This window comes from Capsicum annuum, chromosome 7 (genome assembly GCF_002878395.1).
Source record: "Capsicum annuum cultivar UCD-10X-F1 chromosome 7, UCD10Xv1.1, whole genome shotgun sequence".
Lineage (NCBI taxonomy): Eukaryota > Viridiplantae > Streptophyta > Magnoliopsida > Solanales > Solanaceae > Capsicum > Capsicum annuum.
The window spans coordinates 47447779-47465798 of NC_061117.1; the positions used below are offsets into that span (position 1 = coordinate 47447779).

General features: G+C 35.2%; 1 protein-coding gene across 4 annotated transcripts in view; it reads left to right on the forward strand.

Annotated features, from left to right (window-relative positions):
* The window catches only part of LOC107850160 (probable inactive purple acid phosphatase 28), a 75923-nt gene extending 60534 nt beyond the window's left edge, over positions 1–15389 (forward strand). For all 4 annotated transcript variants that reach the window (XR_001668492.2, XR_001668497.2, XR_007042731.1 and 1 more), the window contains exons 5-6: positions 12761–12836; positions 14733–15389. The gene's annotated coding sequence lies outside the window, so the exon portion shown is untranslated. The remainder of the gene's footprint in view (positions 1–12760; positions 12837–14732) is intronic.
* The last annotated feature ends 2631 nt before the right edge of the window (positions 15390–18020 follow it).

Sequence of the window (18020 nt, forward strand, 5' to 3'; positions counted from 1 at the left end):
CTCCTTAGATGATCATGTTAATCACGTGATTGGATGTTGTCAGGTAAATTAGAACTTCGACATCTCTCTTTCTCTCATAGTTGTTTTTGGCGTAGCCACTTAAGAATTCTTTGATATGTCCTTCCTTAATAAATCATGACACCTCCTCTTACTAATGGTAGCAGTCCTAGTATGATATTCATGTGACCCAAGGAATTCACAGATAGGTCCAAAACTATGCATGTTGGGTTCTATCCTAGTAGGTTTTTTGCCATTGTGAAAAATATCTAAAGTGAATTTTTGGAAGAATGAATATCATCATAGTTTTCTAGTTAAAATTTCTAGAATAGTCTAGTGAATTAATAGCAGAGTTTTCTAGTAAAGTCTCTAGAATACTCTAGCATAATATTTAGGATAATTATCTTAGAAAAATATCTAGATTATTCTTAGACAGCTTAAAGACAACATTTGCTAGAATATTCTTGTAGACGTATCTAGAAGAATTTCTAGAACCATCCATAGACTAGTATAAATAGGGAAGAGTTGTACATTTATAATCAAATAAAAAACCAAATCAATTCTAGTAGTGTTCTCCATGTTAAAGTTTTTTCTTCTCTTTTATAGCTTCCTCTTCTTTAGTTGAATCTTCCGCTCTTAGTTAATTACTTGGGATAGTAGAAGGTCTCTCCAACTACACCTTTCTTCTGCTATTCTCTACATGGTATCAGAGCCAAAGTCGTAGATTGACTTGTGTTTATTTCAAGATCAAATTTGTGTCGATCTAACTGGTTGTAAGAATGGATTTAAGTGGTTGCGTTAATGGACTGGGAATGGAGTTGTTGAATTAGTCCAATTATAAGATATGGAAGACTTGTATGCAATCATATCTAGTTGGTGAGGATTTGTGGGATGTTGTTAAAATGGAGTACCATATGTCCTCCGGAAGATGAACCGGAGAATAGTAGTGCATACAAGAAGTGGAAGCAGATTAATGCGAAGGCAGAGTTCATTCTGAAGAAGTCTATCTCCTCTAGTTTATTTGACCACTTCATAAGGTGTAAATCAACTTATGAAATATGAGGACACTCGATTAGTTGTTCAACAAGAAAAATAAACTCGACTACAAATATTGGAGAATGAATTGGCAAATACCATTCAAGGTAATCTTTCTATTGCCGAGTAATATTTAAAGATTAAGAACTTATGTGTAGAAAATTGAATTAGCTTTCCAACAATACCAATTTCGTCCAAATATGGTATCGGGTGAGAAGTTATGACCGTTTTACTGAGAGTTGTCAAAACCGCCCAGGTGTGACGGATGATCCAATGGACCATCGCAACTAAGGAATTAACTACATTTCTTAGCCCAAGTGTGACGGACAGGACGACGGACCGTCAAGGCTGCGATGGACCATTGCTGAGACCATCGCTACTAAGGCAGTGTGGTCTCATCTTGGCCAACGTGCGATGGACGATCCGACGGACCTTCATGACTGTGATGGACCATCGCGTCGACCGTCACACCAAGGCAGTGTTTTCTTTTTCTAACCAATGTGCGATGGACTATCCAACAGACCGTCAGACTAGCGACAGATTATCACTTCGACAGTCGCAGCCCCCATTCAATATTTTTAACTTGTCTTTAAAAGGGTTTTTCAGTCTTTTCCACTCTTTTACCAACCAGATATATTCCAAGTGAAGGAAATAGCTTTATTCATCATCCAAAACACAAGAGAGCTAGGGTTTCTCCTTCAAGATCAAATCTAAAACCCTTCTCCAACAAATCTAAGAAATCACCATAGATTCTACAAATTGAGTTGGGATTTGAGTTCACCAAGTTCCAGGATTGCAAGAACCCTCTCTCAAGAGTAATAATAAGAGTTTGAAGCAAGCTTGTTTATCCAATTTCATAATCGAAGGTATGTGGGGTTTTGAACAAGGGTAATCCTTTCACCCTTGAGCCCAAAGTCTTATTTAAACTATAATTTTCTACAATCTGTGAGATTTTACATGATATTGAATTAGGGTTTTTCACCCGTTGTTATTGATCGTAATATCTTGATGTTCCCCAAGAATTGAAAGTCAAATAGCATGATTTTGCATGTTTTTCTTAAGAAATAGAAGATGGGTTTATACCCTATGTTGTTACTCCTTGAGAATTTAAGAATTTCAATGTTCTAGAATTGTAGTATAAGAGTATGTTGATACTTTGAGACAAATTCATGTACTATAAGCACCCATGATTTAAGGATGTTGAGATTTATTGAAAAATGCTTTAACCTAATGGTCATAGAGGCTTGAAATCCACTCTACTACATGAGAATACAAATTTGATTGTTGGGTTCTTGTGAACCATGAGATTATTTTGGAAGTTGATTTTCATGAGATAAGCGAGATAAACTAAAGGAAGCAGTATTTAGCACCGAGTTGGGTAAGTTACTATGGTTTTTTATCCCAGAACTACGTGCCATCGTAGGTTTGAGATTTTGGGCCTACGGCCGAGATGATTGGGGCCAGGGCTGAGATAAGTGATCACTGAGTTGAGGTTATACTCCTTGGCAAGAGTATGACGCCTCTCCCCAACTTGAGGTTTGTTTCTTAGGAGGACAAGACATTGGACTCGATGTAGCTCGCATGGTTTATGTCGGTTAAGAGAATCTCCCTAAACTAAAGTATTTTCGATTGAGATAGAATATTTTTCCTAAAGCTTTGATATGAGATATTTTCTAAAGTGAACGAATTGCTTTTGAGTATTTTCCAAAGAAGAAAGTAGTTTTCTCTACTAATAAGAGTTGATAATCAGTTTTTAAACCAAAGTCATATGATTCCGAGTTTCAAGTGTTTAAGTTCAAAAGAGTTATAAGTTCTTGAGCAATAAAGAAGTTTTATTCTCCATGAGATATATGCATGAGTTGAAAGTATTGTTTAAAGCTTCCTTCATCCTATGTGTAATGAGAATAAGAGAAGTGTGCAGATTCTAAAGCTAAAGTATAATGACTCACGAGATTTGTGTTACATGCTTCGTCATACATGATTTATGAGCTGTACATTTTCACTTATTCAAGCTATGTGAGTCACTCCTATTGCATGCATGATTTGATTAACGAGTATTGATATTGTTTTATGTAAATGCATACACCCCCATATACTCAGTACATTCCCAAGTGCTGATCCACATATATGTCTATGTGCTACATTGTCTTATAATGTAGATTTAGGTGCTCAGTCCCAGTGTTGTCAGTGATTCTCGAGTACCTTCGTCTACATTTCTACAGTGGTGAGTCCTCATGGTTCGAGGACCATCTTCAGACATTTTAGTATTCGAGTTTTTATGTTATTACTTTCAGTTCAATTTGAGTCAGTTGGGGACCTTTCCTAATGACTCTTGAGTTCATTTAGTGGTAGAGGCTTTGTCAGGTTAGTTATCAAACTGTGGCTGTATTGAGATTTCTAGTATTGTGGTCATTTAGGCCGAGTATTATCTTCGTATTTCCTTTCATTTTATATGACAATGCTAGTGTTTTGTATATTCCTTCTTGAATGAGTATTATGAGTGTAACACCCCGCATTTCGGGCTAGAATAAAAACCATGACTCTGATGCGTTAATAATCCTAGAGCCTTAAATCCTATGCCAATTTGGCATGTTTATGTAGTATGTGAATCCATTTGAGCATGAATTTAGACCATAGAGGTCCTTCAACTCAAGGACGAGTTGAAACTATTTCGATCAATTAAGTTTTAATGGACGTTGTAATTTGTGTCAGCTTCCATCGACCATAACTCTCTGTATATGTTGAATTAGTAAGCCTACTATGTGTCAAATGATAGGTCTTTGAGTTAACTTCCCACGATACCAATTTTTCTAAAATACGACACCCGAGCAAGAAGTTATAGCCTTTTAAAGTAGTATGCGTCTCCTAACCAATCGTACATGGCCACTGGAAAGCATATGCGATAGCACCCATTATTTTCTGAAATAGAGGTACGCGGGGTTTTCCTAAATTCTCATGGGCATAGAAAAATCATGTTTTAGAATGGGGTTTTTTGAATCTATATATATATTCATGTATTAAATGTTTTAACATCATTGTTTTGGTCTTTTGTCCTTTCCCAAAGTGATTTGAGAATATGAATGTATGAAACCATGTATTTAAGAATGAATTCTTGTTGAAAGCATGATTTTCGGTGAATTCCCTCTTATTATGAATTTTTCAAATTTCTCATAGCATATGAATTGTTTTGCAAAGCATCCTTGAAAAACACTATATGAAATGATTGAACTCTTGTTATGATTTAAAGGTAGTTTTAAATCACTAAAGAGGGAATCTAGCATGAATGTTTAATGTTCATAATGCATGTAATAAAAGAGTGCATGGATTTGCTAAAGGCACTAGACCACCATATGTTGATGAAGTTTTTACATGATTTTGACTTGAGTTTTGAAATACGAAATCTTCTATATCAGTTGCATGTTTTTGGTGGTCTAAATTATGCTTTAAATGAAAAATTTAGCATAATGTATTATGGCTCAGAAATTATGACTTGCAAGTCTTGGTATGACGATACCAATTTAGACCAATACCATATCAGACTCAGACTAATAGACATTTCAAACAATTATGATTTTAGACATTCAGAATGTTGCATGTACAGAAAAGGTTAAAAATGGGCATACAGAAATGTTAGGTGGTTCCCTAAAGAGGGATTGAGTTCAAGCAACTCATTGCCTAAAACCGTGGTTTGCTGACTCGGGTATATTATTATATACTAACTTAAGTGTCGTGTGGAGTATCAAATTCAGGAACTCCAACCCTTGTGGAATACTCGGGTTGGGGGCTTCCCCGCTAAGTCAATGGCGGATTCCATATTCCCCGTGGAATATCAGACTCATAGGGGATACCACCTAACTCAGAAGTAATGCACAGATCAGAGTTTGAGATTTACAGACATGTTACATGTTTTCAGAAGGTGCCCATGTGTTTTTCAGAAACTTTTTTATGCATAATGTTTGATGAACATTTGCTCTCATGTATTATATATATATATATGTTCAATTACTCTATTTTGGATTGTTTCGCGTGCCAGTACAATTGTGCTGACCCCCCTTCCTCCCAGGTACTGAGGCGTAGTCTAGGGGTCCAGATCCTCAGTAGAGTCTACAGACAGTGTTGCCTCAGAGTTTAGTTGGTGAGCCTTCTTTGCTTTGGAAGGCCTAGTCATTTAGGTATTTATTTCAGTATGGCTTTTGGTCTGCTGGGGGCCTTGTCCCAGTTATTCAGATAGTATTTCAGTAGAGATTTTGCAGACTGTTGCAGATATTTATTAAATATTGATGGGCATGTTTTTAGGCCTTTAACTATTTTAAATTGTTGACCATGTTTCCGTATTATTGTGTCTATTCCGTATTACTTTGATCATATGAATTATATGCATGATTACCAGATTGACAGAGGGCGTTTCGGGCCTTTGAGTTTGGGAATGCTCATCACGGCCAGGGCCCCAGTTCGGGTCGTGACAAGAAGAGATAGGCTCAAAGGGTTAGCTTGGGGCTACTTTTAGCCCTAAGCACCATGTGACATCCCGGGAGGTGATTTTGGGTCATTACATCACTTCCCCTTCTCACTCCTGGGGGAAGCAAAGAAATAGTTAAAGGCAGAACCTTTAAACTCTATCACTACATAGGATGAACTGGAAAAAAAGTTCCATATCTGATTCTTTCCGTCTAGCAAAACTACAAGGTTGGTAAGTGAGATTTTGAGTTTTCAGCAAAAGCTGGGCAAGAACTTATGTCATGCATAAGAGAGGTTAAAATATCTTCTCAGGAACTACCTGTACAATCAATAGATGAATGAGGTATTAACTCATAATTTTATTAAAGCTCTTGACCATACCAAATTTTTTTTGTTAGATTCAGCTATTTGTGGTCAAGATTTGAGAAAATTTATGATGATTTGTATACTTTGATGAAATTAATTGCACAAGGTAATCTCGAATAGAAGGGAGATATTCCTAGAAATATAATGAAGAAACCTATCGAGATGATTGAGGTAGATAGTTTCATAGATTTGGTCGATCAATTATCAGCCTTGCAAAATCAAATGATGACACAGTTCAGTAAGTTGGGTGTGAACCAACCTCAAGCACAAGTAAATGCAGTTCAGCTGACCCTGAATTGGTTTCAGACATGTATTATTAGTTGTGACTCTACAGACTTATTTGAAGAGAATCCAAAATCGGTGTACTTTGTGGGCAAAGAACAACAGGGAAATCTAAATTATTGTAATGCCTAAAACCACAAGTTGCAGAGTCAACCCAACTCCTCTTGGGGAAATAATCAGACATAGAAGTTTCAGCATCAACAAAACATGTTGGCCATCAATATTGAAGAGACATTAAAAAAGATCCTGGCAAATCAAGAACAAATGGTTGCAGAGATTAAAAATCAACAACTAGCTAAAAAAATCTAAAAACACAGTTGGGGAAGTTATATCGGGCCTAAAACACAAGTCCTCAAAAGGGTTTGCCAAGTGACATAGAGAATCTGAAGTAGGTAATGATAATCACCTTGACGAATGGTAGAGATTTGATTGACAAAACTCTAAAGAAAAATTTGGAGGTATAGGCAGAGTTAGTCTTACAGCAGGTAGAGGAGACACAAATAAAAACTAAGAAAGATGCATGTTTTAAAAAGTTCTTTGACACATGTATGCCAAGTACTTGAAGGATATGGAGAAAAATAAGACAAAGTTGGGTTATATTAAAATAGTGGAACTTATTAAGTTCAATTAAGTTGTGATAAGCAAGATATCAAAAAAGCCTTAGGACCTAGTAGGTTTCACTCTCCCTATAAAAATTGGGGAAAGTGATGTGGTCCACACTTTGAGTGACTTGGGGGAAAGAAAAAATTTGATGTCCTATCTGATTTCAATAATCTTGGACAGGGGAAGCTGAGACCATGTTTCTTATGATCCAAATAGTGGACAGAACAAAAGTGGCTCCCAAAGAAATCATTGAGGACATTCTCATTATGGTTGGTAAGTTCATTACTCCTACTAATTTTATTATACTTAATTATGATATAAAATATAGGGTACCAATTATTCTGGGAATCCTTTCTTTACAATAGGAGGAGCACTTATTGATATGAGAGAGGGCACTCTGATAATGAGACAAAATGATAAAGAGCTAGTCTTCAAGGTATATAAAACACTCAATCCATCCTCGCACTATAAGGATTTGTGCATGATCATATCCATGGAAGTAGATAAGTATGCAGTGGTAGAGTGCAATCCTCTAATGACCTCTTTGAACTATTTAATAGATAGATCCAAAGCAAAAATTAAGCCTAATGTTCAACAACATGAGAACGAGCCTGAAAAAGATAGTGTTGAAGAAGATGCAAACTTGGAGAGTAGGTACTCAAGAGATCAGAAAAGAGTGTGAAGTTGCCCTTAATTAAGAGAAAGAGTTAAAGAAATACAGTTGAAAAGTACTGATGTGAGTCATGTCGTAACACTAAATTAGGTGCTTCTTAGGAGGCTACCCAAGTTAAGGTAGGTATTTTATTTTCTTGTTTTTCCTTAGTATCACCATTGTTTTTGTTTTGAGTAATAGGTTGACTGAAAGTCTGAGTACCAGAGACTCAAGCTAAGAAGCATAGCAAAGACTGAATGTGGGGTCTATTGGATACATTTGATGATTAAGGATGCTGCTAGAGAGGCATAGATGCCTCAGAGAGTATTTGTATCCTTGTTTTTAAGTTATACTTTAGGGACAAAGTGTAATTTTAAGTGTGGGGTAGGGAATCTTCTGATGGTTTAGGGTGAAGTATTGCTATAAGATTTTTATTTTTATTTAAGTTCTAGTTATGATAAATTTATAAAAAGATTTTCTTGTTGTTTGTTTAGTTTAGTTTTATTGGTGTAAGTCTAGTAGGGACACACTTCATCATCCCTGTGTTTTTCTTTTTTGTTCTTTTCTGAAGGAACGCCCTTTATAACAATATCCTTTTTTTCATTTTTAGAAGTAAATTTTTTTTAAAAATTTATGTTAAGAATAAGTGAGATGTTCTTGCTAGTTGCAATGTATGATGATTACATGATGCGTGATGGTTTTGTTTGTAAAAGAATGTGTATTGAGATTTTAGTTGTGGCTACTTTTGACACATATAGGCTTAATTGTATGACTTTTGAGCGATGTTGCCTTAATTCTAGATTTGTGTTATTACTTGGTTTAGAGTGTATAGGGATCAAACTTGATTTTATATTATGCCATATGTGAGTGAGGTCTATCATGATATTCCTTGTTTCATATATCTAGATCTTGCCTATTGTTTTAAAGTTATACTTTTGGAACAAAGTGTGATTTTAAGTGTGGGGTGGGGACTCTTCCAATGGTTTAGGGTGAAGTATTGATATAAGTTTTTTATTTTTAGTTATGTTCTAGTTTTGACTAAATTTGAAAAAATTTACAAAATGATTCTCTCTTTGTTTGTTTAGTTTAGTTTTGTTGGTGTCAGTCTAGTAGGGGAACACTTTATCCACCCCTTGGTTTTGATTTTCAGTTTTTTTCAAGGGGCGACCTCTGAACCCAGTATCTCTATTTCACTTTTAGGAGTTAATTTTAAACCTTTTGTGTTAGGAATAAGTGAGATGTTCTTTCTAGTTGCTATGTATGATTACATAATGCGAGCTGGTTTTGTTTGTAAAAGCATATATATTGAGATTTTAGTTATAACTACTTTTGAGATACCTAGTCTCAATTGTATGACTCTTGACCGATGTTATCTTAATTCTGAATTCATGTTATTACTTAGTTTAGAGTCTATAGGGATCCGACTTGATTTTAGCATGTACCATATATGAGTAAGGTCTTTTATGATATTCCTTGTTGCATATTGATATCTATAACTTGCCTGTTGTGTGTGCAAAGTAAAATAAGGAATGTGGGTTTAGTAGTTGATATAGACATTTCTTTGATATCCATTTTTCATAACCTCTTTGTCTATCTTTATTGCATGATCTTGGTTAGCCTTGTTGAGCCTTTAGCCTATTTCTTTCTAGCAACATACGTAGCTTATTCCCTTTATTTCAATTTACCAGAATTTGTTCCAAAGCTCCTAACCACTTTAGTTGAAAAACTAAATATTAAGGAGTGTAGAAATTAAGGAGGAAAAAGTGAAAGTGAAGCCTACAAATAATAGCTACTAGTGTTGAAAAGTTTATGTGTTGTAGTTGGGAGTGGTATGATAAAAAGAGAAAAATTGATAAAAATTGAATCATGTGATTGATAGGGAATACTTCCAGCCTAAGATGTGTGTACTAGCTTAAAAGCAATAGGAAAAATGAAATTTAAATAGGAAGATAGAAGTGGTGAGAAATTGGTTGTTTAGAGAAGAGCCTAATATAGAAAGTGATGTATTGAAGCGCTTAGGGATGATAGTTACTATTACTGGCTAGAATAGTTCCTACTCTTCCCTTAACATATGTTACAATCTGTAAGTCCTATTTGATCTCGATCCTTGATGTTCTGATACAACGTCTAAAGATGGTTGGTGGGGGAGCACTAAGATGTAACTCAAGATAAAGATAAGTAGAGTCAGTCAAATTTTCAATTTCAAGCTCACTGTACATGTTCACATTCATGCATACATATATTTAGTAGATGTTGGGGTAGGGAACAAGTTTTAGCATAAAGTAAAACATTATCATAGACTATGTAGCTGAACCATTATAAATAGGCATCCAGGGGCTATATGATTTCATCCCCCCTGCTTAAAGGTCCAGTGCGTGTTAGCTGCATGAAACAGAGGTATCAAGGAAGAACAGGGAATGCCCCGACCACTCGTTAAACCTAGATATACAATATATCAATAGTGTGAACCATGCACACTGTCATCTTGACCAAACCTCACGTCGGCAAATATGAGTTTCCAGTATAAGTCATTTAAGACCCACACCTTCACGGCTTAGCTACAGATGCCCCATCAAGCCAAATTAAAAAAAAATTCACATAACCCATTGATTAACCAAGGAGTCATACAATAAGGCACACCATGATATATTTATACCATTTAGCTTACAAGCTCATAACTATGCCATTGCAATTCCATTAACATGGAGGAATGGCTCGACCCCTTTTGTTCATTAAATCAAACATAACTAACAAGGCCTTCAAAATCCATGTTCATTATTTAACCATTTATGCAATTCATTAGTCTAGGTGTGTAAGTCCAACCAAGTGACAATTCCATAGTTCAAAGCCATTTACAAAAGTGGTTTGAGGGAATACAATTGTTCAAATCTAATTTCGAAGTTAAAACAACAATATGGGGAATTACCTCGACCCCCATTAAAATTCCCACACCTATGCACCCCATTAATTCAAAAACATTCAATTCAAAGCATGAGCAGCTCATGAAAATCATGGGAAAACAATTCAAGGATCACCTAATCCAAATCCCTCAACCCATGTCAAAATCCACATTCAAATCCATGTAATTAAACTATTTGAAACATATGATTTTATCAATATAAGATTTGGGTAAGAGTAATATACCTAAAAGGATCACAATTTTTGAGGGAATTTTCCCTTGGAAGATCTAGACAATCAAACTTAAGAAAACCCTAATGCTCTTGCTTGAGAGAATTTATGAGAAGAGAGAAGTTATTTTGGTATGTTATGGATGGGAATGGGGTGCTAATAAGGTTTTAAATTTTTGGGTAACATTTAATAAAAAGGGAAAATATCTAAAGTGCCCTTAATGAAATACTGAAAAATTATCGCCCAATTGTTACGAGAAACCTAACGATTCGTAGGGTCACCTTACGAATTACCTCCATTCGTAGACTGGACAACATCCATGGACACCCACATTGGTCTGGTTATGATTCGTACCATATGAATCGTACTCAGACATTATGACTAGTTTGGTCAAATCATAGTCATAGAACATTTGAGCATCACTCTAGTTTGGCTATGGATGGGACTATACAACTCCTGTAGAGTCTTTATGACTCGTTAGTATCCAATCATAATCATAATAAGAACTTGTACAATACACATTGATTAGGCTATAATTAGGGTCCTACGACCTATAATGACACCCTATGACTCGTAGGGACAGTCGTAGTTTAGGTAGTAAGCTCATAGGTCAAGAAATTTTCATGGATCAAAATCTACGATATTTCACATTTTAAGTAAATCTCTTTATATGATATGATATCCTTAATCTGAAAATTTCCTAAAGTAATAATAAGAGACATATCTCAAATACAGTTCTTAAGCAAAGGCATGTGAAACATAGGATGAATTGCAGCCAACTTTGTAGGCAAATCAAATCATAGGCTAGATTTCTTATTCAACTCAAAATATGATAGGGACGTATGTACCGAGGACTAATGTTCCCTTTATTACCGAATCACATCACCCCTTCATTGGTGAAACTTTTATGAAGGCTCAATTATAAACCTAAAATTCTAAGTCTCTATGCCTTACATCAAAATATGACTTCTGTCAGATTTGAGCAGTTTTCAACCAATCCTCAAATAACATGAGCTTCTTTATGGCCTCATGGACTAAGCATGACCATAGGTAATGACCCTCTCGGTAATTTTATTGATTTATGCATATTTATGGCATTTTGAACTTTTCCACGATCGCTATAGGTCATTTATGACTTGCCTGGATCGCCAGTTAGGTTATCGGGTAGTTTATTTGGGTTTTAGGCTTATTTTTCTATTTTTGAGCTTTTGCTGTTAAGGAAGTCATCTTGAACCAAAAATCCCAGTAGACAACCTCGAATGAGAATTCTAATAGCACCATCAACTCTGAATTATTGATTTTAGGCTAGAAGGAGACTTGGCTCAGGTCCCAAGTCTTCTGGATTTGTTTTGGGCTATTGGAAAGATTCAATTAAAATGGAACTATAGGTGTGGGCCTGGCATTTATTCCAAACAACCTCGAATGAAAGTTTTGACGGTTCCATTGAGTTTCCAAATGTCAAATTTGGTATGGTAGGATAGTTCATTGCTTGGGGTTCCGAACGAATCCCAAGCACTCGATTAGAGTCTATTTTTGACAAAGAAAATCTGATTCCTCAGGCTTTTGGTGCAACCGTTTAAGAGGTTGTTTAACCATTTAAGCAATAATTGCTTTAGCGACACTGGGTCGCATTAATGACCTTGGTTATTTGGTCAATGACTGCTTAAGCAATCAATCCCACTTAAGAGGACATCTTTTTAGAATCCAGGATATCTCTTTAGGTCTGCCTACATTTTACTACCTGACTGCTTTAGCAGACTTTTCCCGCTTAAGAGGAAAAGTGACTGCTTTGGCGGTACTAGGGTTTTTTGAATCCCACTTCTCACCCAATTTTTCCATTATTTTCTCAACTATTTTCCATTATTTTTGGGAGCTTGAAGAGTCGGAAAGTGAAGTGATTCATCCATTAAACATAAGGTAAGTTATTCCTAACACTCCTTGGTCATTTCTCATTATTTTCCCCATCAAATTCCATTCCATTTCATTGTAAATTCTTAGAAATTAGTTCTTTGTATACTAGATTACGGTGGCTTATTTGGTCCCTAATTTGTGTCCCATTTGTGCTCAACTTTTGCACATACGTTTCTTGTCCTCCAAGGTATCTCATTACTAACTAAATTTTTATTTTGTTTTTGAACCTCACAGGCCCATTCGTAAGCGAAATTTTGATCTGGACTTTTATATAGTAATATGAGTCTTATTTTACTCTTATTGATGTATAGAATATTATTTTGATAGTATGGAGGCATTTTGGAATCTTGGAGCAAAGGCGAGCAATTTATGGATGTCACAAGGCTTGTGGTTCGGCATCGAGGTAGGCTTTGGTCAACTTTTCTTTGTAAGAAGATATGTAGTATAGATTTCATGCTAGGTTGGTATGATAGCTCATATTTATGATTAGAATATCATGACATAGCCTATTTATGGAAATTGGGGTAGCAGTGTGACCAGACCCTTGAGATGAAATAATTGTTATGGATATAGAATACTATCACCTTAGAATATAGGCATGTGATCATAGTTTATGCTTGGGACCATTTAGTATAAGTTTTACTATTTGACTTAGTTAATTTGATCATAGTTTCCTAGATTATAGTATTAGTATTATGATAGTCATACACTATTGGGCCGGAGGCCATGGTTACGATGCCGGTTGGACTCCAGGTGAGTATTCTATCCATATAAAGGGTGTGACTTTAGTCTATAATTGGTTAGACGCTTATGATTTTATTTTTTGGATACTGATGGCATGATAGATTATGGTACACTAATGCTCACTTAGTGGTATGATTCTAACAAAAACTATTATTTTATTTATTTTCTAAAAAGGGATTTATTCCAAGATTTCACTTTTTAAATTAATTATTTTATAACGAGAATCGTACTATATTAATTGATGATTTTCATCTTTTGGAACTAAATATGAGTTTTTGCAAATTAGATCAAGGTTGATTTTATTTTTGGTTTATCCACTCTTTTACAACTACTATTTACTTTGATTGAGTGAGATTTTGGCCCTTTCTACTTTACGATACTGATTTAGTCCTAGAGGTAGCCACAGTTTGAGTTTGTGCGCTTAACATATATATATATATAAAAACACACATATACATCTCTCTAATACTGGATGGATTAGATTGGTGATGATGATTATTGGAATCCTAAATTGGGATCAGGTAAGTTTATATAAATATTCTCTAATCCCTTAGGAGCCCCTTCATCCGTAAGGCACCGTGCCGGAGAAGAGAGGTCACTGTAGGTCCTGTCTTTGTGAGTTGTTGAGCTGGACGAGGTGTATACACTTAGTTTGTTATGGAACTTGGATCAGTTATGGTACTATGGATTTACTTTGCTTTCATTTATTCATATGCCTTGTCATCACTAGTATGTTGTTTGGTGCTTATATCTATTAGCCTTACAGGGATTGCATTAGTATAAGCTATGATTTTTGTTTGCTGAGTGTTGATTGAATCTTTTTGGTTAATGGATCCCTAGTTAGGTATTGTTTTACTGGAATAGTCGGTTACTTAATCTTTGTTATTATGGTTAGTTCATGATAGACTGATTATGAACTGGAACTGAGGTTGTAGGTATGATTCTAATTCATTTCCTTTTTATGGTAAATTATATTATGGATGGTTATGTCATGGTTAGAAATTATGATTAGGGGGGCTTATTATGCTAGTATTAGTTTCCTACTTGGTTAGGATCCCCTGGAGAGGTTAGGTTGACTACCTTAGGTTATACCTTTGAGTAAGTCTTATATGCTATATATATACATGTATATATACATATGTATACATTATATGTATATATATACATGGTATTACCATATATCTCTCTTTTTCTTGTTCATTCATATTGTATTCGTATTTCTTGACCTTGTATATACTATATATTCTTTTACTTTTCATTGGTATATTGTCTAGTGATATACGGCATTGTACTTTAGACCAAGATTACTATTATGATAGGATACTTTATCCTTCTCGTGTCTATAATGGTGTGTTAATGATATAATTGTAAATCAAGTGTTAAAATACATGTTTATAGTGTTTAAGGTATGTTTAAAACAAGTTTAAAATCAAATTCGTAGCAATGAGTATAGACGAGAAACTAGTGTTACTAGCTCAAGCTAGGTGTTGTTCTAGTGTATCTCGGTAGACTCTATTATGTTTTGTTCACTAATTCGTCTTGTTTGATGTTATAGGAGGCCAAGGAGAATTCAAAAAGGAATTTTGGGAAGCTAAAAAAATTCCAAAATGAAGTGTTAAAGGAAGGAACAAAGTGTGGAACCCAAAGGCAAACAAAAGAAGTTAACTACTACAAAAAGTGATGTTTCTAAGAACAAGGGCACACCATGCCCTCCAATCTACAAGATAAGGGTGTGCCATGCCCTAAGACACAAAATAACATGTTAAAAATTGTGTGCATCCACGTTAAGGGAGTGACACATCCTTGAACATCCGCGATGAGGGTGTGCCACACCCAAGGGTGAAAAGCTACCAAAAGTGATTTTTCAGCATCTTAATTAAGGGGAAATGTTATCAATAATATGTTTCATGTTGGTATATGTAAGTACGACCTAAAACACTATACAAGGATCACTCATTCACAATTTCATCCCATTTTCAAATCAATACATGAATTGGAGAGAAGATAAGCAAGTAAGGGGCTCAAACTAGGGTTCTTTGTTCTTAAACATTACTTTCTTGTAGTTTTACTTCACGAATTCATATAAGGTGATTCTTTGTAAGAATACAAGTGGATAAAACCTCTAATTGTAGGGTTAGGGCTACAAACATGAGTGTATAATTATTTTTTGATTATTGGCTTAAATGTTTATCAAGTGTGTGATTATTCTTACTTTCCTATTATTGTTCTTACATTCCTATTTTACTATTCTAAAGTGTCATGAACTTTAGGATAAATCTAAGTCCTAAAATAAATTGGCCATAGGAGTGGAGGGATGGAAAGATGAATGTAAGAAGTGTGTATAATTTCTTTAATTTTTAGATACTAAATATTAGAGAATGATTTGTGGATAGGATAGAGATATACCTAAATGCCCCACTTGATTGATGAAACAGAAAGATAGTTTAATGTATCCAAACTAAAGACTCATATCACCGGCCAATGATACATTTGTAAGATTAATTTTGGTATATGACTTAGAGGAAGACCATTCCCAAGTTATAATATCAACCTCATAGATCAACAATCACGATAAACACCAACACCATCTAGAAACCATAGTTATGGATGTGAAGTAAGGGACTCAACCCTGGAACTCTCTACGTATTGTTTAAAATCAAAAGTTCATAAAATTGTTTTGTTTATATTTAGTTCATAATTACAAAACATAAACTCTTACTTGGCTACAAATCAGACTTATTTAGTCTCTTTAGTAAAGCTAGACTATGATTGTTGTTAAACTATGTCCATGTGGGATCGATACTACACATGTAAAGGTCAATTTACTGCTTTGGTGACCACATACACTTGCATGTGTTCTAGTAAACAATAGTACTCATACTACCTTTTGTAGCTTGCAAATCATCGTACGAGTTCTCGCTGTTATTGTGTACATTATCTGGAGCAGCTATAAAGCAAAGATTTGGGGTGTCCTCCTGATGTTCGGAGCTTTAATACTCTCCCTATTATTGATTAGAGTAATATCTATGTTGTATTCCACAATAGCTTGTACATGTATATTTATTATTTACTTTGTACTCTGATTATATTAGAAGCTCTTATACTAACTTTACCAAGTGTTGGGGTTACTTTAGATATATTAACCCCTTGTATTATATTTATTCCACTATTTCCTTCTATTTCTCTTGATATCCTATTACTAGTGGTTCTAGATGGTAGGTTGGCTTACCTACTGGTAGGATATAGTAGGTGCCATCTTGACTTAAGAAATTGCGTCACGAAAAATTGGTATCAGAGCCTAGGTTTACTAGTATGTTTGTACAAGAGCTAAGTGTCTAGTAGAGTCCTGTATATCGGTATGAAGATGTATGTATCTTATCTTCAGGATGCTATAGGGCATTCTTAGGAAATTCTATTCCTGACTTCTTGTCGTGTGTTCATACTTCTATGAACCTCTAGTATATTCTTTGACTCTATTCGATTCCAGATGGATGATATGAGGTTATAGTAGATGTGGATAAGAGTATCACACATATTTCTAGAGTTTTAGTGTAGTTTTAGACTAGGGAGTCAAAGATTGATATCTAAGATCTTCAGTGTCAACTAGAGGATTTGGCACTAGCCTAGGATCCGATAGAGTCCATGGCTTCTTTAGCTTTTCAGAATTCAACATTGGGGATTTTGAGCCATTTTATGGACGTCTCATAGCCACAGTTGATATCCAATACATCGATTAGTTCTCATACTAGAGTTGGGTTTTTTGGTATTTAGCAGGGTTTCTTGTCAATTTCAGATTATGAGATTGGGGTCCTTAAGTAGGTCATACATACTCTTATATTACATCCTTCAAAGCATAAGATGGTGCATGGATTGATTGAAGGATTAGATTTGACACTCTATTTGGCATAAGATATTTGGTAATAGTTGGGTCTTTTTTCTCTCAGGTTGTTGATCAAATGAGGGCCACAGAAGAAGAATGCATTAAGATTTATGATGGTAGCGATAAGTGGCCATGTCATTAGTATAGTATTCTTGGTATTCTATCCAGTAGTATGGATCCTCCCGGTAGAGTTCAACTTCACTTGTAGCCTATCAATTCTACATATATAATATCTCGGACTTTAGGTAGCTCTCAGATTAGTTACAGTGGTCATAGTGGCCAAAATTTTTATAAGACCTTGCAGAGTATTTAGTATGGATCCTAATGATGTGGCAATCATTTTGTATTAATTAGTGCTGTACATCAGAGTATTCCAGGAGCTTATTCTCATTATAGAGAGATTTGTCATTGGTCTAGGGAATACCCAGACGCGTGTTAGTTGTTCAGTCTAGATCAACATATATTCCTCACTAGCCCTTGGTTCTTGAGGAGTGTTTTGGCTGTATTAAGGATGGTCATTTTATTTGGGAGTTCCCCCAGAGTTGGTTCGTTAGCCAGTTAGGGTTAGCTCGTGTTTCTTGTTAGGTTAGGGCTTTAGAGGTTTGTTACAAATGTAGAGATATCGATCATTATTCCAGAGAGTGTCCTTGATATGGGATTATGTGTTATTCAACTTTTCTAGATAAGACTCATGGTGCTATGGCATCTTCAATCAGATGTAGTGCATTTAATGTTTCAGTTAGTGATTCAAGCGCTTAGTTCAAGTTTGGACCCACTCAAATTCAAACCTCTTCAGGCACATCAGCCTTATGACTTTGTATTTCCTCCGTGATAGGTACAACCATGATTTTCTATCTCTTACTTTTTATTTGAGTTGAATTATGGTTTTCATACCTATCAATGATTATTTCTTGGAATTCTTATATTGGTTGTTGTATGCCTTGGAGTAGAGTTCATGGTTAT